The sequence below is a fragment of the Aptenodytes patagonicus genome, chromosome 3 (assembly GCF_965638725.1).
Source record: "Aptenodytes patagonicus chromosome 3, bAptPat1.pri.cur, whole genome shotgun sequence".
In the NCBI taxonomy this organism is placed as follows: domain Eukaryota; kingdom Metazoa; phylum Chordata; class Aves; order Sphenisciformes; family Spheniscidae; genus Aptenodytes; species Aptenodytes patagonicus.
In genome coordinates, this window is record NC_134951.1 from 124,913,219 (window position 1) to 124,935,190 (window position 21,972).

A 21,972-nucleotide genomic window follows, 5' to 3' on the forward strand; every position below is an offset into this window, starting at 1 on the left:
TTTAAAACCAATAAAGTCTTAGAATTGCAGCAGCAACCTGAGAACACCCAGCAAGAGAGTCCTAAAGGATGGAAATCTGAAGGTAAATAAAGAGACCCTCTTCCTTCCCTGCCCATTTTTTATTTAAAAAATGCTCTCAGGATTGTCAAAGAAATGACATGGGAGGCCTGACTCGTATGTACAAAGCTTCATTTTAGAAATACTGATATTAACATAGTAGAATGGAAGGCAGAGAAGATAACAATTGCTTTAAGCACTAGTAATGACTTATTTTTATACTAATAATAAGATTAAAGCATTTTCACTGTAGCTTGGAAGAGGTAAAACACATACATTGATAGCAGCCATTAGAAATAGGGCTACACAAGGCAGTTTGACAGCCAGGCAGAATTACCAGTTGCATCCCTTTAACATTTATATATCACCAGGGTGTGAATTCAGCAGGGTTCAGGGATTACAGGGCAGCTCTGGAGTATCTGGAATAGAAGAAAAACACAGCTGAAGTTTAAAAGAAAACTGGAGCACCGTGAGTTATGTCAAGTTTAGCTCTGAAAATTAGTATCACACCCTTTCCTAAATCTTTGAGCCTAGGAGCTGGTAAGGAATAAAGCCTGCAGTATTTACGATTTAATGGGATAGCGTATGTGTGTTTTCATAAATCCAGCTGGCTTGCAGAGGAAGGGAATAAGGATGGCCAGAGTCTCGTTTTCTAACTGTAAATGATGATTCTTTCTTCCAACTATTTTCTGATTATGAAATTCAAGTTGAAAAAGCAGTTTTCCTTATGTTTACACACACACCCAGTTAATTGGAAGTAAAAGTATGTCTGCTTATGGCCAGAAGTGCTACCCCTGTTTGGAAGAAACAGGTTATTGTGCAAAATTCATGTAATTAGTTTCCATAGCCCAAAGCAAATCAGGAACAATTTCTTATAGCAGAGGAGCAGATTTATACTGAAGCGTCCCTTGAAATTTCTCATTCAAGGGCTGATGGCTCTAATGACTGCCTTCAAATTCCTATCAGTAAAAGTCTACGCAAAAATGAAATTCAGTGTGCAATTTGGCAAACAGCTGTACATTCACAGCCTTTAGCGACTAATCTAATCTGGGCTCTAATTTCTCTTCGTGCAGATTTGTAACGTATACAGGCTTGAGCTTAGTAAGGCCGTTAGCACAAGTAGATTTACTCAGGCCCATAGGTGCTGGCAGAATGGCATCCCGCTTATAGTCAGCTGGCACTGGGCCAACCCCATCCCTAACCGGTGGTGTTCAGGCGAAAAGGCGACTTGCATTTTTCCCCTTCCCAGCAGGTCTCTCACTGACCCCCACGGTAAAGGCACCCCTTGAGCTTGAAACCAAACTACCCCAGGGCAGCCCCACGCAGAGTCACAAACCTCAGGTCCCGGCTAAGCCCGGTCCATGCCCGGATGGCTGCACCGAGCCCAAACGGGGACCTGCTCCCAAAGCCTGGGAGAGCCTCCCTTTCCCAGAGCAACCGAATTTGTACTGATCCCTTCCAGAGCCAACGGGACGGCAGTGCGGGAGTAAGTGAATTACCAGCTATTTCATTCCCCCTTCACTTGCGGATGAGCCTTCTGAATTCAGAGTGAGGGACTGCCTCTGATTAAATTGAATCAAATGTGCGTGTTTACGAGACGTTTTGACCGACAAATCATTTTCCCTGTCAGACCGAGACACGACAATGACGATAACTCAAATTTTTGGAGTCAAATGGCTTTGGAAAGCTTTCCTGCCATTACACTCCATGAATGTCAACGGGTCTAGCTAAGTGCAGGCAAAGACTGATGGCAGCACTTTCTGCATCTCCTTTTCCCACCAGAGAGCTCTATGTAACATTGGCTGGCAGGTCTGCCCCAAGAAAGGATGAAAGAAGACTCTGTATATTATTCTTATGATTCGCACTACACTGAATTTATCTTTGCTTTTCCCATTAAAAACAGGTTGCAAAAGATACTACTATGAGTTAAACACTGAATTAGTTTCCTTCTGAAATAAGAGATGTCCCTGAAATATTGAGGTGTCTAAACAGCTAAAATATCTTTCCAGAGTAAGTAATAACACTACCATTAAAAGAAAATTCAGAACAGCATCACAAAAAACCCCCCAAAACCTATTTTAGAACCACAACCCATTAAAACAAATGAGCGAATACAAATCTTGACTTTGAGTCTGTTTTTCAACCTGCTGTTTCTGTGGCACTAGCCCCAGAATTCCTCTCGTACCCTTGCGGGGAAGCCCAGGAGCTTGCCACTGCTGTCTCACTTAGCCTGCACCATCCAGAGATCTGTACCGCTTTGATTTACACTTTGAAGTCTCGCTTTGCAAACATAAAAGCTAGAACAGGCTGTTTTTGCTGTGTGAACCCCTTTGTCCATCTTCAAAATCGAGACAGTGGGGCAGTTATGCTCAGCACAAAGCACCAAAACAGGTAAGGAAAGCTCAGATACCGTATGTCAAACTACCATCCATTACCCAGTACCTTTGCCTTCCTATTTCTAGAAGCGTGGCCGTACTGCCTCCTTCCCTGGCTCCCTCTCTGGTTATTATTTCCTTTCCAGGGGTATATCAGGAGGAAACGATGAAGAAAGCAGAAAGGGAGAAGGAGCAAAGGCACAGCACAGATCACACCCGTGCTTTGGGCCCCTGCACTGTTCTGCATGGAGGGAGGAGGAAGGAGGAGAAAGGGGAAGAAAACCTGGGAAATAGCATGAGGCAGAATAACTGACTGGAAAAAAAAATAGCGGTTGGATTTGCTAGGTGAGAAAGGAATAAGAGAGCAGACTGAAAACTTGCCCCTAAAGAGCAGGTCCTGGAGGAATTTATTGGAAACATGAACAAACTAAATATTGGTAAGAAAACGCTGTAAGCAAAGCAACAGGGTAAACATAGGCAGTACTACAGCGAAAGAACACAGATGATTCCCTGTATTAAAAAAACGACAACATTTTGCTGAAGGAAAGTAGCAAAGACTGTTGACAAAAGCAATTTCAATTGAGAGCAACGCTCACCGAAACCACTGGAAGCTTTTGCATCTTCTTAAGTAGACACTATACCTGACCCTCAGCCCTTGAGCAAATAATTGAGGGATGAACCAGGTGTGCAAACAGCCATGGCATGCTCTTACGCCATCTTTAGCAATGCAAAAATAATCGATGAAGTGGAACTTAAGACGTGTCGTTTACGCCTAGTAATCACCACGTTTATTCACATGAAGAAAACTGGCCCAAACCTATGTTGTAGTCAGGAAATTAAGAGTTGGAATCAACGCCTATACAAGCAATAAGACTTGTTGCAGGGATGGAAAACCTTAGAGAAATCCAGGTATCTGGATCTCTCTGGCACTGCGGTGATGGGGGGAGGCATTTTGCTTTTGTTGCATTGCCGGTACACGCCTGTACAAAACAGGCATCTGATAGATGAGCTACTTGGCAACTGCTGACAGGAGGGTCAGGAACAACTGGTAAAATTTTAAAGAGTTTGGGCAGATGAAGGACCAGTACAGTGCTGTATTGGTGAAGGCTGGAAACGCTCAGGAAGCGCTGTTACTATTCAGTAGCCACCAGTTAGTGAAACATCCCTGCTTTGGTTTAATTGTTTACAAGCGAAACCTTTCAGATGAGTAACCTTCCTCAGGTACCTTCTATCTAAGGCGACCAGGAGTTTTTCCTCACCCCATCATAGCACCTGTCCTTATCTGCAGCAAGAAAGGCTGCAAGACAAAGGGACTTGCTAAACAAAAAGTCTGTGCAAAGGGAGAAACTGGATCATTCCTATTCCTAAAGGGGAGGAAAGGATTTTCTACGTCTGCCTCTGGGGAATTCACCACGGTATCCTGGCACCCATTTTGCCACTTAAACCGGGTTTGTCAGTGCAGAGCGGGGCCAAAGCAGCCAGAATGACTAGGGTCACCTCTGAGCTTTTTCCTGGACCGTGACCTCAAGCGGCCGGGAGGGCCCCATCCGGCAACGCTGCCACCGTCACCCCGCTCACCTCCCCTCAGCGCCATACACGTCACTGCCTGCTCTTGAGAAAGCTTTGGGTGTACATGATACACCCCCAGTACAAAAAGTAGAGACAGAAATCAGATCCCGGGTTAAATGTTTTCCATCATCGCTGCTATAGTCTTATTTATTAAAAAAGAGAGTTTAAAAAAGTCTTGTCTGCCTTGAGATTTCACAAACAACAAATGCATTTGCAATGACACAATAAGAGGAAACCCCCTAAGTGCTTCCAGAGCCAGAAAGATTGATAGACTTTTCCATGGTCTGTGGGACCTTGGCCCTAATTAAGGTCAAGCTGAATTACCTTACAAATAATTTAGCTACAACCTGCAGCTTCTTGATTCTGAACTGGTAGGTTATGCAGCCATTAATCAGCTCCAGGTCTGGCCTTTGCTTTTGACATTCAGAAGGTAAACTTACTCCATGCTGGTCCTCTTACTGAGTTTCTCAGATACATTCATACTCAAAAAAAAAAAACTCATTTCTTACTAAGCACTGATGATTCCTCATGTTTCATGAAAGATTGAATGCACCTTTTAATAAATTTGTTTGTAATGCACCAATTTCATTTTGCCTACTCCCAAGGAAGCAGATTTTATTTGATGGGCTAGAAGACACGAGAGATTATTTATCACTGTATGTCTGGGTCTGTAGTTAGTTGCAGAGCCATAAATTTGGAAGACAGCACAGTAACTGATCTTCAGTTAATTTCCTGCAAAGTCTGAAAACTTTGTTCTGGGTGATCGCTGACAAAGATATAATAACAATAAAATAACCCAAGATGGCCAAACCCAATTTAATAGTTTCCATAAAGATCATTTTTATCAGAGCTCTGCAGGACTTCATTCACTGATACAATACCACTCCCTCCATAAAACTGTGATAGTGAAAATTCGCTTTTATACCCCGATCAGATTTTTTTGGCCAGGACTCCTACAGCTACGTTTAACTCAGACGCATGTCTTTAATAAGAACTACCTGTATATCCAAAGGCTGAATTTCACCCAGTGAGGATGTTCAGCGAGGTTTCATTTTGACAGATGATCAAAGGCCATGGCCTTATCATTCAGTGCCTGCTTCAGTTCCCAACGGATGGTGGGTACACTCTTGAGATAAAGCTCTGACTTTCCATTACTGTCATAAAGAAAGCTGGAGAACCACCGTTTCTTCATTTGTCTTAATTATAAATATATCTTCTAGCTCATGAAAAAAAGAAAACTCCTTTTCATAAGTGATTAATGAACCTGCAGATTCTCCTGCAGATATAGTCAATAGCCTTCCAGGGGCCTTTCTGCCGAGAGTCCTGCTTCAAGTACTGCTTATTTACATGATATCTACATTAGCTGGCAATTAGGTACAGCTTCGGTTGTTTTGATCACTTTCCCATCAAAACGCCACCAAAACCTTGAATTAGCCTGCAGACCATCGGTTCCCGGGCTTGCAGCACTGGTCTATGAGGGCATGATTTTGAGGCAGCTGTTGAGAAAGCCTTCGTTGTAAATGCCCCAAATACATGAGTATGATGGATCAGCTGGGGTCCATGTCCATTGAACTGCTTCCCTGCCCCCAGCCAGAAAAGGAAGAGGGCACACCAAAGGATCACGTTTGCATGCAATTCCCTTCCTATCGAACACTGATAGAGGAAATAAGAATTAATTACAGCTTTCCCTATTATAGCCCCAAAAAGCTCTATTAACTGCCTACCTCTCTTTATTTAGTACTGTTTTGCATAAATACATTGAGCTATCAGGCGAATCAAACCCCATATCCTCGCTTGGCATATTTGACTCCATTCTTCAAATAGGAAAATACACTCTACAAAAAGCACTCGTTTGCAAACTTGGGTTAGGTTAACGCATACAGTGAACTCAGCATGTAGAAGGTTGTTGGTTTTTTTAATATTATTTAAAAAAAAAATCCACAGTGCTGTCCTGCATGCTTGTGCATGAGTTACAACAAACTAGGCAGCACGTGGCAGGGCATCCTCCACTGCTGAGTGGGTCAGTGAAGGCCTTTGGTTTCATTTGCTGCCCCTTGTATTACCAAATCTTGCGATTTTTACATTAAACCTAAAGTATCTGACACAGATAAAGAAAGAGGGTTTAGGTATTTTTGAAAGGACCAACTTTCTGCAGGACATATGGAAAAATATTTTATAGATATTTCACGTGATGAATTCAAGTGGTTTATATGAAAAACTCAAAAGCAGTATTTCAATTTTTCATTTCTTAACAAACATTTCTTGTTCTGTTTGACTTCAAGAAGTCAAAATGGAAGTGAGACCTTTATATTAATCCCAGCTGTTTCCTCTTCATGGGAAATTTTCCTAACAATAAGCGAAACATTATCATTTATATTTTGCCTTACCCCAATTAGTCTTTTCCTTATTAGATCCAACTCTAGCCTCACGAGACCCTCATTGTCTTCTAAAAATACATCTCACCCAACTCATTGTAGGGAAAACTTCAGGATTTTAAAGCTAAAAACAGAAGACGAAGAACAACAACAAAAACAGGGATGAGAAGAAAAAAGTTGGCTATTCTGGTTTTTTTTTTGTTTGTTTGGGTTTGGTTGTTTTTGGTTTTTTGGGTTTGGGGTTTTTTTTTTTAAATTAAACCCTTGCCATTCCTGGGCAGGAGAAGATGCAGTGCTATAGTCATATTTGCTTGTTTTATGGCTGGGAACTGGTGTACAGCGTTGACTACTTGCATTCAATCTTACATCACTTGAGTACTCAGCAGCTGCGATAGCCACAGCTCCAGCAGCCACTCAGCTGAGGAGCGCTGCAGCAGCGTGTGTATTATATATCTGTATCTATCTATATGTGTCTGTGTGTATCTCCAAGTCTGCACTACCTGTGCCCAGGACAGAAGTAGATTTTCAACACCTTAGCAGGCGGTGTGAGGCACATGTTTCCAAAGGAGGTCCACTCCTGTCGGAGAAACTCCATGAACAATAGATTTTCCTTTTTAGCACTCAGCAACACTTACTGGGACTTTTATGGCCAGACTGTCAAAGCTGTTTAGCACCCAAAATAGTTTGCCTAGAAGCCCCGTCGCTAATTTTAGTGTCTAAATGAGAGCTGACCTCAATCCTGCAAGTGAGCTCTTTGGAAAAGTCTGGCCACAAAGCTTTCATCTAAACTGACTGCTCCTCAAGCAAGCGGTAAATATCTTCTGACACTGTCCTCTTACTTTTGTGCCCTAACATATGCGGTCTGTTTATTTATAGAACATGTGAGCTTCATGTACATCAGGCTAAATCCCTCCGGACAGAGTCTCACTTGGTTTTGCACAGTGCGGCCAATGGTTTCTCCCAGCCTCCAAGAGCAAAGGCTTGCTCTGCTCGCCTGCCACACAGGAGAGGGCAACAAGACCCAGCTAAACCCAAACTCAAGAAGTTTTCTGGGAACAGTAACAACTAACAAGAATAAGAATAGGAGGGTAGGAGCTGATCAGCAGAATTTGCGAACTCCGGGCCCAACCCTCCAGGAAGGGGAGCAGAGGGAAGATCCCAACACATTGGCAGCAGAAGCCATCCTTCAGCCACGTGCAAGGATTGTATAGTTTGGAAGGACGTGCAATGTGTTCCTGCCTTGCTCGAGGGCCAGAAGATGCGCTGGGGTAGCTGTGCCCCAGGACTGAACAATGAAGCCTATGTGCAAAATACAAGACATTTAATGTTGGAAATAGAGCTTCTAAGTCCTACCCTTTTTCAGTCAAATAAAGTTCTGCCAATGCTCAAATAGTAAAAAAAAAAAAAACCACAAACCACAACACAACACAACAACCAACCAAACGAACACACATCCACACCACAAATCAGTTTTGCCCAGTTTGGTTTAGTGGAACTAACAAATCAGCAGAAACCTAAGTTAATGCTATTATATTTGGATATTAGTAAAACAAAATACTGTTTCTTCTTTTGGAGATACTTGCAATTTCCTTTTGTATTCTGTGTGCAATAACATAAATCAGTATAGACAAAATCAACATGAAAATGCATCAGCCTCCATGTAAGGATGGACACACTACTTTTTGCAGGTGCAAAAAAATTGAGCTGAGGTGTTTAACTACAGAGGACAATAGCCATCATCATGTAAGCCTCCCTCCTCATCAGATGTAGGCAGGGAAGAAAATTCCCTTCTTCTAAGGCCACAGTGCGTTCTGGTGGGCACTGAGCTCTCAGGCAGTTCAATCTTCACATAAATAAGCCTTAATTGGCATTCCCAAATGCTTTGAAATCGTATTGCCTGCTGCTGGCACTCCAAAAGGTATGCCTCTGGAGATATAAAAAGAAAAAAAATATCAAAGATCATTTGCAATTAGAGGCAACAAAACCATACCCAACTGGTATGTGTCAGGGGTAAAAATAGCATCAGCCAAAATGGCAAATGCCTTTTGGTTTGTCAGGAATTGAATGTGTAGCACCAAGCGAGTGATTATTACAGACTCTGATCAGCAAAGCAGACAATCATTTGCCTTGTTATCTTGCTGCCTGCCCATGTGAACAGCATCAAACAACTATTAGAAGACACCCCGCTCCCCCCCAAAGGGAACACTGGTGGCAAATATCTGAAAACCTCCTTGTTAACAAGCTAACCTTTGAGACTGGTGGGAAGACAAGGACGCATTTACCAGCCACTGTATCAATAATTATGGAAAAGAAAATCGTAGCTCATTGTCTATCCCAGTGCAGGGGGAAATAAATAACGCAGGCACGGTTCACACCGTGCCTATGGCGAGCAGCCCTTCCATGGCACCTCCCAGCCACAGGCAACAGCTTCCAAAAAGGCAATTATCCATGGAGCTGCTTCCCTGGGGCTGTTCAATACAGGGGTGACATATACTTGGAAATTACCCCAAAGCCTTTCTGCTGGTAACAGGAGGTTCTGCAGCTCACAACCCTCAGGGACCCCTAAACACCCTGGTAAAAAGTGCCCTGAAAGGCCACACACACGGGTTGCCAGTGGTATCGTACATCAGGGTTGAAGCACTCAGACACGATGATTTTTGTTCCCTGCAGCTGTGAGGCTTCCCCGAGGCCCTTCAAACATGTAGGGATGGGAACTCAGTTTTAAGCAGAATACCCGATAGTAACTCGATTCCCTGTTCCTGATATTTCTCCCTCCTGGGTCACCCAAGAGGCCTTAAATACCTAATTATGCTTCAGCATACAGCCACCCAGCCTTGTTGCGGGTGTAAATCCTGCTCCCATTTATAGCCTAACTCTGTTTTGTCTCCAGCCTTATTGCAAGGAAGGAGGAAGGGTACACCTGAGCCTGCACCAGGCTCCCTGGGGGTTGCTATCCTACCCATGCGCAGCCTTCACATCAAACTACCAGTTATCTTTTCAATTAATTGTAGATATCATAGTGGTTGACAGGACAGCCTTACCACCAAGGGATAATTTAATATGACTAAACCATAATCAAAGTGTTAATAGCCTCAGAATTTAATCTGTGCAGAAGTAGTAGGATTTATAAAAGGGAAAGGACGACCAAGGCTATGATGAATAACGTTAGTTGTAATATTACAGCTAGTTGTAATAGTATAATTAGTTGTGATATCCAGAATTAAAAATTACACTGCTTTGAGTTCCAGGATGTGTGCCAAAAAGGATCCGTTATTCACAGAGATGAGGGACAGTTACACAGTCCATTATCTCATAAACCGCAAGGCCCAGGAAAAAATCCTACGTGTCACAGGAAAATTGAGACTTGGCTTTTTACAGCAATATATAGCTTTTAATTTCAGCCCTTAAACCAGATCCTTTCTGACTATCAGTATGCCGTGCTTTCCCATTTCCACCCTGAACAGAGTTTGGAGATGGCTATCCTCAGAAGCCCTCCTGGCTGCTAACAACCCCCCGGCTGGGCTTCACTTTTCCTTCACGCACGGTCCCAAGTTGTCCCTCCTGGCCAGGCTGTGGCAGAGCAAGCTCAGCCCTGGCATCCCAGCCTGCTCCCTTCCTCCATCCTTGCCACAGTCTTGTGGAGATAAAAAACCCCAAACAACCCAAATCAAAACACATCAAAACCCAGCCTTTTTCTGTTGGTTTTTGTTGTGTTTTTTTTTTTTTCCTTGCAGGGCAAGGATGCTATGTGAAGGTTTGGCTTGCCTCCATCACCGGGTGCTTCTTCCTTGCGGGGTTAAGCAGCCACTGCTGCTCCCTGGCTCCACGTTCAGGGCCAAACAGTTTAATCATAGAATCATGGAATCATTAAGGTTGGAAAAGACCTCTAAGATCATCGAGTCCAACCGTCGACCCAACACCACCATGTCCACTAAACCATGTCCCTAAGCGCCTCATCTACACGTCTTTTAAATACCTCCAGGGATGGGGACTCAACCACTGCCCTGGGCAATCTAGCAACACACTTCTAAACCCAAAGTGCAGAAGGCATCAATAAAGCTAGTATCGGGTATCATAATGTGTAATCAAGAAGCTACACAAAAACAAAAAGTGATGACTGAGAATCACTTTCTTCTTTTTTTTTTAAATTATGACAGCCGCCAGTTTTTGCCATCTCATTCTTACTCACTCATACAACAGATGCAGAAGCAATTCCTTGAGCTGGTAGGCATTTTTTGAAAAATTACTTTGAATTACCTCTATATTAAAAAAAAAAATATTTTAAAACCTTTTCCTGCTTTTAGGCAGCGATAAAGAAAGTAAACGCTTTTTCACATTGTGCTTATGCTTTTCCCCTTCATTTCCTCCTATGTACTTTCTTTTCTTCCTCTTCTCTCAATGCCAAAAAGAAAAAAAGCGTGCTTGTAAAGGAGGAAAACTGGGAAAGAAAAGATAACTCCCTCTAGGGAAAACAGGCAGGAAGAAGAGAATAGACGTAAAGTTGTGATTTTTTTTTTTTTTTTTTGAAAAGGGGAAATCACCTTGGATTAAAATAACTGAGGTTTTTGTCCTCTTCTCACACACACAGACACATCCACCCCACCCCCTTTTCTTCCTGGTCCTGGCTGACTTGGACCTTCTGGCAGGCACGTAGGTGCCTGTTTTGCTGCTGAGGGCTGTTGCTCCACAGGACGGAGTCACCAGAAACGATGCTCCCCAGAGGTGTTTTGTGTAGGGATAAAACGAGCAACAAACTGGGGTTCCGCTGCCCCTTCCCCTCGCACACACAATCATCTTCCCGCAGCAACGCTGCGGGCTTGCTAACGCTATATTCTCGGTGTTTTATATATTGAGAAAGACACTACTTAATACATCTGGGGAAATACTTCCCCGTGTACGCACAGGAGCCCTGGCGCAGAGGCAATTAAACACTCCAGGCTGCACATGCTCACACAATTACCTTTTGTGACTGTCACTAAATAAACGCTGCACTGAGCCAATAAGTCTTACAATGGCCTCATTTTTCTAGCAATGACGCTTCAGGCGAGGCCTGCGTGGCCCAGAAAAGAAAAAGGTTAAATTTTTCTGAAATTTCCTAGTCCTGCTTATCTGCTTCTTCTCCCTAAACATCTGCCAGCTTCAGACACCTGGTTTTTTTATATATATATATCTATATATATCAGTTTGTCTTGCAGTGGTTCCTGGAGTCTATCAGCAATTAGTATTGTCAGCGAATCATTCATTAACTGAACTATTCAGTTTCAGCTAACCTAAGACTGATTGTGTATTTAATTCCTATCTAGCAAGATCAAATCAATCAAAAAAAAAGAGACCATGGGTAAATATCAAAGATCAATAGGTAATAAATGAAAACCTTAATTAAAATCTTATCTGAATGCTAACAAAAAACATGAAGTAAAGCGGAGGAGATTATTTCACATCAGGTCATTCTGATCATCACTGTGCTTTCTCCCCAGTTCAACCCTGGCGCTACTTAAGTACATGGTGGAAGGGTAGGAGTAAATTTTTGGCGTCGTAAGAAAGACTCTCTCCCTCCCCACCTGGCAGAGACCCTGCAAGCAGTTCAATGCCACTTCGAGGGTGAAGAGCGACTGCACAAAAGTGGTGTTTTCCTGCATGTTTTCCCCCGTGAATTTGGAGCTGCAGCTACTGACCTTACTGGCAAGGAGGCAATTTTATTGCTGGTTGCTCCTGTTACCTGTGCAGAAGCACCGCAGCTATTAAAGGGGGAGCAGGAGCTAGTTCCCTCTTGTGTGTCATCAGCAGAGGTAAATAACATCTATGCATCTCTGCTGTGCAAACCAGAGAGTAATTAAGGGGAACTGCTCAGGCCATTAAGTTGATGAGCTGCTATCTGTTCCTACCCTCAGAAGTTCAGGTCCCCCACCTCCCCGCGCTGTACTTGATTCCTGCTATGGCTTTTAACACTGTTAGGCCAACAAGAACGGGAGACGAAGAAAGCAAAAGCGCTATGGCTGATTTTAAACTACGCTCAGGTACACCACTTTCAACAATATCAGGGCCAAACAGATGCATCAAAAAGTTAACCTCTATTGAGGCCAAGAATGAAAAAGATAAAAAGCCAATAAATCAGTCTTATCGGATTGATACACACAACCTTGACATGACTCATTAGGCAAGTTTTGTTGGCAGGAAAACTCGTGGGCTCAGTCTGCAGGAGATCTGCAACCACCACCAACTTCAGATCCTGCCAAGAAACCTGAAACAGCAAAACTATCTCCCCAAGATGCCAGCCAGGCACTGCTGTCCTGCTCACAAGCACCAAGCTAACGTACCTGCAACAAAGAGGAGACCTTGGGGGGTGGGTGGAGGGGGTCTGGAAAGGAAAAGGATGAACTTTTGAAAGTCCTGTTGACTTTCCTACCCTCCTGCTCCCTTGCCCTACGCCCTATTTATGCCATCATCTACCAGTCACTTCCTTCTAGCCGTTCCCCTCTGAAGGGGGGAACCTGAGGGATCCTTCCCCCACCTGAATTCTCTTTTCTGCATTAGCTCCTTCCTACATTAGTCACCTGGAAAGTGCCTTGGTGCAGCGCTGAGTCTCCACAGAGGAGACGGCAACCCTCAGGGTCCTTAACAGAGACTTCATTCCCTGCAGGTGCTGGGAGCTGCCATGTCTTACCTCTTTCTCGCAGGGTTTTTCAGACTTCCTTGCCAAACCATGCCACGCTGTTTTGCTCACTGAGGTAACTCATGACATGATACACAAGCAGTGGGCTTCCCGGGTACTTCTATTATCTGGCAGGAGTTTCTTTATGTTCAAATGCAGAGCTGTACCCTAAGCACACACGTGCATTGATGGGACCGCACGCTACCCGCCGCTCTGTGCTCTTCCGTCAGTGCAAATAAACATCAGCTTGGTTACAGGAACTGGGCTTCTTCGAAAAAACCAAGAAAATTTACTGTAATAGCTTCTGTTTTAGAACGAAGCTTTAAGTCATCAGCTTATTTTTGGAAAAAATAAAAATAAGTGACCTACAAGCACTGTACAATGAGAGCTTTCACAATGCTGGAAGTGTGTGCTCCACCTTTCCTACTTACGCCATTTTTCTCCCAGAGCCAGGGAGGATGCACAGGAGTCCCTCTGAGTGTAGCTGACTGTGAGGCCAGAAGCGGATGGTATTTGCACAGGAAGTTATCCAGCCTCTGAACCTTCATCACCAACGATGGTGTATGAGCACAAGCACCGTGGAGTGATTCAGACCCAGACTGTCAGACTGCAGGTTTGGCTCCAAGCACCCACCTGTTTCTCAATATCTCCGCTGCATTTGCAATGGTAATTGTTACAAAACTCTCTTCTAAATGTGCAGGACATGGGTACTCCTGGAGGAACTGCAGACTGCCGCATCCTCTAGACTGGAAAGCGGCGTATGGGTTACCTGATGTGCCGTCTTTGTCCTAACCCCACCCTTTGCTTTTGGGGCTAATGACAAGACAAGCAATTTTTTTTCATGTATGTGCATGAGATATCCCAGCTCTTTGAGTATCCCCTGCTTTTTCCCCCCCTAGATCCTAGATCTGATGCTTCTCACTGCAGCCTGCAGCCAGACAGGAGCCAGCCCTATATCCAGGTCTCCTTTTTTTATGCCGACTCCCATTGCACCGGGCTGGAAACTGCCAGCAAAGCGAAGGAAGGAGGGCAGAGGTATTAGCATCCTCTGCACATCTGTCCCACGGCCCAGCTCTCAGTTGCAGGTGAGGCTGAAGCCAAAAGACCTAATGAAGCAGAGAAGAACAGCTACGCTCCTGACATAAAAGGCACGGCAAGCTTTCATCTTCTGAGAGGTTAAAAATAAACAGTTTAGCTTTCAGCAAAGTGGTCTGATTAGAGGCAAAGAAAACTACACTGATTTCCATGGAAATGGAATATTTTGTTGCTGCTACTTGATCTTGTTGAAATGTATTAAGAACACAAAAGAGTGCAATTTCAATGTCTGGAGAGTGCTAGTATATTTTAGAATTTTAAATTAAATTGATTTCTTTTAAAAGAAAGCTGGCTGACTTTTGTTTCTTAATTAGTTCATTACCACTGGAAATGGAGCACGCTCTTGTAAGGTTATAGAAGGATATTATAGAAATATAGAAACAGCTGCAACCCACAACAGTAGAGATACAGATGTAGGCAATATCTGTACAGACAAATCAGGGACTTAAGATCCTCTATGATGTCCTTTATTTCCTCTCTAAAAACAGCAAAGAACTGTTCTTTAAATCATAAATCTTGCTAAATTTAAACCAATTACAAAACAGATACTAGTTTCTATGGAAGAAGGATCAGTCCCTAAATTCTGTTCACTTCTTTTAACGTGTAGGGGTACTTCGTAAGAATAAGGCCTGCCTACGCATGCTCTGGAAGCAAAATAACTCAATTAGTGTGAGTTCTCATCTCATTACTGTGGTACACCTCTCCATAGGGAGGTTTCTTTCAAATGAGCAGTGTCCTATTTCAGTGTAACCCAGAGAGTAACAAAATATTCACTCAAAATGGGGCACCATTGTCACGACCTTCACTGTGATAAATACTAAATACAGGTGTGAAGGAAATGCTGCTTTGCTAGCGCAGCTGTTATCTCTATAGACATGCCCAGGGGTAGGATCATCTCCAACATTTCACCACATACCGACGGGACGTTGCCACAGCAAGGCCCAACTGAAAGAAGTTTTCTAACAAATAAATGCTAAAAAACTCCAAAATATTTGTTCTTAGTTAAAACAACACATTGTGATGATAACAGGAAAAAAAAATTCAATTTCTTCTTCCATTTCCTCAAAGTGAAATTTCACCAGAAACCATAAACTCTTTAGGTTTTCATTTTGACAGTGCGACATTTTTTTGACAGAGGAGCACCTTGGGCTTCTAACCAAAAGGCTGCTGTACTTTTTGTCTGTATATTATGCTTTCCTACATGCTTGCAACTGGCATGTGCTCTGGTTCCAGTAGTGATGACCCAGGAAAGAAACTAGAGCCAGGAAAGATTTGCCCACAAACCGCAGGCAACCTCAGCCTGATTTAGGACAGCTTTCCTTTGCAGACTAGGCGCATTAGATATTGATCAGCATAACTAATCATCGATACTGTGCCTCAAGGGGCTTTTTTTTTTTTTTCTTTTCTTTTAATGTAATGGCCTCATGAAACCAATCCTGCTGTTTTCTTTGCGTTACACTGAAGACCCTGTTTGGCTAAGGTTTACTATACATTTAACATGAAAGATTGTCCATGAAAACACGTAGGAGCGGATCCACAAAGAGATGCAGGCGCTGAAATACGTAATCTCCAGTGCCTGCTAATCTTCATAGCCCCGACCCAGGCGTCGGAGCTCTTCATTGAACGTACAGGCAAAACCACAGAAGACAGCAGCTGTGGCAGCTACTCAGTAAGAAACACTGAGGAGGAGAGTGGGACATAAGTCCCATTCCTGGATGTAATTAGGTGGCTCTGGCTAATGAGAAATCAGAGAGAGCCTATTACCTGAAGAGCCTGGTGAGTACGGCAGTCACCAAGGAGAAGGGGAATTGTTTGCAAGCAACGACTTGGGTAAGGGTGTACGTGCCCTATTATGGCCATTACAGAATTCTTCCTTTTTTGCCATTTCTCTTCCACTTACAGACACTTTTTGCTATTTCCTGATGATTCTCTCTTCTCAAATAGGGTAATATTACACCTTCATAGGCTGGGTCAGCTAAAAGCTCCTCCGTGTTCGGTACTCGCAGCCACATGGATTCTCTGTGCAAACTCAATTGCATTAAGGACTGTATTTAAGAGCAGCAGATCAATGCTCAGGAGAGTTGTTAGGGTGAAATACAGCGACCTCATCCACAGATGAAAGGAAGAGCACCATGTAATAACAACAGAAAAGGAACCCATCAGCTATATTTTCATTCATTGTGCTGTGCCTGGCAAAAACCCCCTGGTGTATTCAGTTCACCACTTTAGTAATTTTGCTTTTAACAATATCTAAATTTGTATTCAATCAGCAGACCCTATTAAGTGAAGTATTTTTTGGACACCCGGTGGTTTTGACTGCGTATGTATCCTTCTATTCCTGGCCAAATACATTTCTGCTTCACTGCTTGCAGGAAGATCACCTGAGGAGAGCAGAGCAGAGCCGAACCTGCCAGCCCCACGCTTTCCCCAAACAAAGCATTAGGTATGCATCAGCAACTTTTATGTACAGTCCTTCTTCGTATATTATTTTCCCCTTTATATCACCTGTACAGACCATGCTGCATTTTACCTAGCTAGTTTGGGCTTCGCCGACCCTTGCGCTACCCGCTTCGCGCAGCTTAACTGTGTTGGTTGTTCCTGTGCAGTTTTTAATGTTGCAGTTGGACATCCTCATTTCACTGTTGCAATCGAGCTGAAAGGCATAGCCATTGGGATGGTGCTAAACAGAATCCTCCTTGCAACTTTAAACAGATAGTCGGGGAAAATTGTAACGAGGCACTTACGCATAACCTCCAGCACATACGGACAGATTAACCAGCAAACCACTCCTTTGTTATGTCAGGTTTTTTTAAAAGCTAAACCCCTTTTGAAATAAGCCTATGCTTATTTCTTCCAAAGTAATGATAATTGATTCAGACCATCCTGAAATGAATTCAAGCTCAATAAGGGTCGTGGCCTGATGAAGAGGTGCACCTTCGCTGTGCAGAGGAATCCAGCTTGCTTAGGAGCCTGCGAAAGCCACGGATCTGCAGGTGGGAGGTTAATTTCCAACAGCCTGATTCAGCAATAAAGCAATAAATACAAAATCCTCCTCAGACCTTTCAGACAGAAGCACTTCAGAGGCACTGAGAACAGATTAGCTCCCTTCATTATGGGCTCTTTTTTAACAGAAATCTCAAATCCTACTATTTTGCCTGAATCAGCCTCTGACTACAGTTATGTGTAGCACAGAGCTATTTATGTATTTATTTAGTATAGCTGGGGTACCAGCAGGCTGTAGTTAAAACTATGACACAGGTTTTGGGGGTGCTTGGATGTGGGCAGCACCGGCCGGGTCCCACACGGGGGCTAGTTTGCAGCTCCCCTGCTCCCTCCTTCCTACCCCTGAGGCAGGAAGGGGCTGAGCGATGGATGACCCCCCTGGGACACTGGGCAAGACTGGCTTTCCCTGCCTTTTCTTCAAGCGTTAGGGAGGCAGGAGGAAAAGGGCTTCTCTTAGCTAGGGAACAATGTCTGTCCCTGCCACCATTGTTGCTTTTACCCCACTTTCTCAAAAGCAGGAGTGAATTTATCTTCCCGTTTCTTACCATTCTCATACGAAGGAAAGCTACAAATAAGTAGTATTTAGGTCAGCAGGATCACGTTTATAAGCCATAAATCAAATGCAACAGACCTTGAACACTTATTTGTAGCTTACAGACCACAACTTTAAATGTCCTGTGAATCCTGATGCTGAACTGCTGGATTTCATTTCTGCGGCGTGGAGAAGGCTAATCAGCAAACTCCCCCGGCCCCGAAGGGGTCTGTCATCTGCCACAATGACGTGCGGTGTGTTGACAGACATTCAACAGCAAATAGCACATGCAGCATTTTGTTCACAAAATCCCAGCTTCTGTCAAATAAAATTGTATTAGGTAAATGATAGCACCGAGTTGCTGCTGTATTCCCTGTGTGCAGGACTTCTGGTCTTCTGCATGTAAGGCTGGCTTCGTGTCTTACATCCCTATGTTTTGTCTTCATTACTCATAGGCATTTTACTTCACTGGCTGTATTACCCTTCCCTTTGAGTCCCTCGGTTCTCTTATGTGATGCTTTGTGCCACTCATTGAAGATGAAGTCTAGTGAGTATCTTCTCAGTTAGGGCAAGGACTTCCCTTTCCTGCGCATGATCAGATTTTCAAACCAGAAATAAAATGAGCTTCTTCATGAGAGACAAAATAGTCTCCATGTGTGGGAAATAGCAATTCTCCTGAACAAAAGAATGAGAAACTGGTCATTCTCCCTTAAAAGGTGGTGAAATGTTTGTCCTTTGGTTAACAAGAGGAGGAGATGGGTTCGAAACACATTACCGGTGAATCCACTAAAATAAACTTTCCAAGGAAGTCCACCACCATGCAAATGCTTACATTCAGGAGTAAATATTACTCAAAAATTGCAACGTGCTCACATGCATAGTATTTTGGATAGTCAACATGTGCTAGAGTTGCTCCCATTTGAAGTATGGCAAACCATGACCTGTAGATCTTTCCTTTTCATGTTATGCTTCACCTTCTGCATGGTACTATTTATGTCTGGGTTCTTCTCGGTGCAGACTGCTTGGAAGTTTAAAGAGAACAATAATTGCTACTTAAATGAAAAAGGAAAAAAAAAAAGGGCACCCTGCCTCTTGTTTGCACAATTCTCTCCCTTTAAATGAAAAAGAATGATGACATCTGATTAATTTCTCCCTTCGAAGGAGAGGAGCTGTGGGTCTCAGCTGATGCGGCTCTTCCGACGCAGTAAAGCTGCGCTGACGTGCCTGCGTGAGCCGCCCCCAGCTCTTCACTGCTGGTTTTACAAAGATTATGTCACTGATATGGCTACGCCGTGTGGGAAAGCAACACGGCTCTGGGTGCAGGCAGGTAGGACTGCAATTCCCTCCATCACTGCAGCAGCAGTCCCTCACTTTTCCTGCTGTTCATTTACTGTTACAGGGAGGGACAGGGATGACTCTCGCGGCATCTCACAGGAGAGCTTTCCTGTGTCTGCCTGACAATCGAAAGAGGGATTTGCAGTTGCCTGGGGTTCATTAGGATCCTGTGCTGCAGTGACAAGCAGCCTGGATGAGCTACAGGTAAGAGGAACGTGTTTACTTAGCCATCCGCAACTTCAAAGTACTCAGCCTATTGAGAAAGGGCAAGTGCACATTCAGTACTCCCTCCCGGCAGGAGCAAGATCCACTTCAGAAGCACACGGGAAATTTTGTTCTTGGGAGGTGTCTGGTAATTTTACAAAACCTCCCTGCTCTACACTGCCTAAAACATCCACGAGATGCACGGAGATCAGGTAACAGAGACACCATGTGATGGAGAGACGTGGAGATGACAGGTGATACCCTGCTGCCAGACAGGGCAGGCAGAGGAAAAATCACTGAAAAACCGACAGCCCCTCCAAACGAACACGTGTGGAAAACAGGCGGTTCAGTCCTTGCAGCCCTCCCTATGCTGAAACACGGCAGCAGGCCCAGAGATGATGAGCCTGTCTGGGGACTCTTTTTCCCATACCTATCTCACCAGCATCTTTAAAATAATGGAGAAAGAGAAAAAAAAAAAAAATAAAAGGCCCCTGCTATGCTCTGGGAGCTGCAGAGGTTTGGGAGGGCAGAAAGTGGATCCCCAGGCATCCTCCATGAAGTCACTGCATCTGCCTTCTTGAAAAAGAGCTGCAGATTTTTATCCCGTAGAGATGTAGGTGATTTTCTTTTCCCTTCAAGTGGAATTAGATAATTTAGGCCCTTGCCTTCATACATCATTGCCCTTCTTGATAATAAGTCCAGTAAGTTACGCTGGATTTTTCACTGACAATATCAGATCAAAGTTGGCTCACTGTGTCCCTGCTCTGGAAAAACTTCCGTTATCAGCAAAGTAGTAAACACGGACCTCTCAAAAGGAGCTTCCAAGGAGTCCTACATCCTCCAAAGGACAGCTGGAAAATTGGGCCTGGAAAGGCTACATTTTTACGCGTTGCAGATAATTTAGCTGAGCTATGGTTGAGACTGCAATTAAGGGGGGCTGGTGGTATGTGAGAGACAGGTTGTGGAGCACATGTGATGGCAGAAACACACTGAAATACCGACTCTGCTGTCTGTAATTGCATAAGCAGCTTCTCAAAAGGATGGGGAGACATTTCCCAGGAAATTGGCTGTCTGAGGTTATGGAGATAATAAGTATTTTCAGAAATCAGCACCACTGCCAGAAAATAAAGTGGAACCCCCCCCCATGGAAACTAGAGAAGGCAGAGTCAGGAATGTTGGAGTAGGGAGAAAGTACAGAGTAATGAGAAAGCCAGATAAATGGTCGGGGAAGACTCCTTTCGTAAAACAATCTGCTGCGGGGAACGTGAAAATTAAGTTGGCTCTTGGAAGAGAGGAGTTGCTTTTCTGAGGAAGGGGATTTTCTTGGCTTGGTTCCCTACAGCTTTTAAACGTGCAAAGGAATTTAATTAAGCATCGCTACTTTCCTAATTGTTGAGGTTATTCTCAGAGGCTTCCAAGACTTTCCAGGCTCTACAGTGTTGGTCCAGAGATGGGATTGCTCAATTAACAGCAAGGTATGGCAAGCAGTGGGGTCTGGGACTCAGTGCCCTGGTCAAATAGCAACTCCATCAGTTTATGAAACATCGACGTAATTCTGCTGAAATGGAGCCAGCAGAGGGATTTATTTTGCCTGTTTGGTTCCTGCAAATTCACGTGGAGTTTTCCATAGGGTATGAGCACAGCCTTTGCTTGCTCTGTGCCACAAGCCATCCTGTGGTGCTGTTGTGTGCTCTGCTCTGGAGGGACCACATTTCACAGGCTGTGTATCCCTTATATCTCAGCCTGAAAGTGGGAGGTAACACTCAGCCAGCTCACGGGTTAACAGCTTTCAGATCCTCTGGCGGAAAAAGCCACTGTATTATTAATTAAAACTGGTTTGGCCCTGAATGTAGGTTTACCATCTGTTCAGAATCAAAAAAAAGCTGATGTTTGGGGCACCACTGGTCTGTTACCGAGACTTGGAAGTGTACATCTCAATACAAAAAAGGCATCTGATTTTTCGCAGGTGTGCCTTCAAATTGAAGAAAGCTGACAGAGTAAGTGCTCAGAGCTTCCAGGGCTTGTTAAAACGGTACAGCCTTGAAATTACGTAAAAGGGAAACGAAAAACAATTAAAGCCCCTTTAGCCATATTGCAAGCTTTTGCGTTTTTCTACTCAGAAGTTCAGCCAAGTGAGCAACACAAAGTGACCACAGATCTGAGATGAGCAAAATAATAAAATATTCCTATGGCAAGATGCAAGCCTTACCCTCCTTCCCCTGCCTCCTCAGCTTTGACTGCCCTTCTGACTCTCAGATATTTAATTTGTCAACAGAATCCTCAACTTCTGGGCTCCAGATACAAAACAAAATGCTCACGTCAGGGATTTCATCACATCTGATGCCTTCTGCCACAGCAACGACTCTCCTTGGGCAGTGTATCGGCCTGGGGGAAAAGGCTAAGCATGGAGACGTCCTACCGCACAACCAAGCAGGCTATTTGTGTCCAGGCACCTGATGCCACCTTGCATTGAGGGGCGCTGTTACCCAAACCACTTCACAGCAGCGTGGTGAACAGGTACCTGAACCCAAATGCAAGCTCAGAGCAGAGGAGAGGTCCCTGGGATTTGGCTGAAAGCTGATGCTCGTGTGTAACGTGTCTCAGAGGTGTGTGCTTCAGCCAAGTGGGGCTGGTGGGACGACATGGGACATGCTCCGGATGTCGCACCCTGCACCACCGGTACTGCTCCGCCCTAGTGCTCAAAGGCAGAAATACTAACGCTACCCAACAGGACCACTGCAGGGTCTCTGACTTTAATACAGTCCCACTGTATTA